This window comes from Thalassophryne amazonica, chromosome 15 (assembly GCF_902500255.1).
Source record: "Thalassophryne amazonica chromosome 15, fThaAma1.1, whole genome shotgun sequence".
Taxonomy (NCBI): domain Eukaryota; kingdom Metazoa; phylum Chordata; class Actinopteri; order Batrachoidiformes; family Batrachoididae; genus Thalassophryne; species Thalassophryne amazonica.
The window spans coordinates 51052074-51054155 of NC_047117.1; positions in this window are offsets into that span (position 1 = coordinate 51052074).

The window sequence follows — 2082 nt, forward strand, 5'->3', positions numbered from 1 at the left end:
CTGAGAGTCCAAGCAGACTTGATAGAGGCAGATCAGGCATAAATCCCTGATCAGGGGAGTCTGGTCTCTCAGCCATACTCCTGTGTCCTATTAATATACATATACGTTCATTATTACAGCTCCATGTCATTCTTTCAGATACTGTCTATCCTATCCCTCATTGTTGTGGGTGCATGTGTGTGAGTGTAAATGTGCGTGCATGTCTTCTTCCTCGTCTACAATATCACCAAGCATGGTCCATCCCAGTCCTCCCTATCTGGGGTATACGCCACAATATTAGGTAGCTGGGGGCTGTCGGGGAGGATAATTGGTATTTCATCCATTTCCATATATTCTGGTTCTCTGTCTATTTCGTTTGTGCTTTCTTCTAAAGCTCGGACGGCTAACAGTGGGAGCTGTCCTACTGTGGATGAAATCAATTTATTGACCAGAAATTTTATCAAGGGAATACCACAACATATTACCAGCAAGACCGCCACCCCTGTTAGTGCCAAGATTACACCTATCTGATATAACCAGTCTTTCCATGATATCCACCCTCTCCTTAGAGCCCCAAACAGTGAAAATAGTGGGCCAATATTCATTCCATTCCCTACAATGTATCCAGAATCGTCAGTTGCATTTCTCCCTCCTATGGAGTTACTTAATAGTTCCTGTTGCATCTCTTCAAGTGTGATTAAGAGCTCTGTCAAATTTCCGTCTTCCCCTGTACGCATGGGAATAGCTGTGCAACATTCGGTGGCTTTGATCATAATACAAACTCCTTGTTCATCAGCCATCATCATCTCAATAGCTAATCTATTTTGCATTGTCATTAGCGAGGTGGCGTGCAGTTGTTCGGTTAAGGCTCCTACAGCTGCCAATGTCCAATTCAAATATCTTTGTTGATTATACCACAAGTAATTAATCCACTGCACCTCCTGGAACCTAGAACGGATTTTTGGAGTAACCCCGAACAGAGCCAATGCCCATCCCCATTTATCCGCGTCTTCATCTGCTTTAACTCTGCTACTGTCTATGGCTTCTAATTGTCGGGGTATCCCTTCTGGTATCCCGTTACTTACTGTGATGTTGTAGTCTGTTTTAAACGTCATTATTCCTCTTTTCTTACGAAGTTTCTGTGGCATGGGTTGTATTGAATTTGGCATTTCAATTACTGTTATTGCTCCTGTGAGCATCACAGGAGCACAAAGGCCTTTCCAATTAGGGGACAGCGATGACAGGAGTTTCCTTTTTTGTCCGCATATCCAAAAGATGTCAGCCAAGGGTACCGTTCCCTTAGCTAAATTTGGAGTGGATACCCATGAAGCATGGGTGAGATTCAGTCCAATTACAGACCCCCCTGTGGCCGGTACTATTTGTTCACACTGTATGCCTGCTGCTGGCAGGGTGTGACAGACGGTAATGTTCCATGGATACCCATGAAGCATGGGTGAGATTCAGTCCAATTACAGACCCCCCTGTGGCCGGTACTATTTGTTCACACTGTATGCCTGCTGCTGGCAGGGTGTGACAGACGGTAATGTTCCATGCTGTTTTGGCCGGTTTGTATTCTTGCTGCTTTTGCATACACTGTATGTGGTGTTTTGCCTGGGTCGTCCCTACCTGCCAATCGCTTATGTATTGTGCTACTAAGCCTTTAGCTATACAGAATGGGTGTATCATCCCTTTCTCTATTTTAATCAAAGGTGGAACGGTTCCTTCTGTACTTAGGGCACTGGACAAAGTTTACTGTCGGCAGCATATTTTTCATCACCTACTGCCATTTTCATAACACATTGTGTATAGCATTCTGCTTGGTCTGAGTTATGTTGGGGGCTCCTATAACAGTTGTTGATATCAGGTAGGGGTTTAGTCTGAGGTATCACACCCTTCCGGTGACAGGCTATGCAAGGCTTTTCACTGATCTGCCTAGCCGAAAATTTCAACCATTGGTAAAATAAATTGGTCTTCAACCCTTGTGTGCGGGCTAGGTCTGTACTGGGATCCCATCTCCCTAAGTGACTGCTTGTTTCTAGGCTTCTAATTGTCCTCTTTTTCCTTGGTTTGATTTTTACCCATTTTGTGGCTTCATGTACTGTA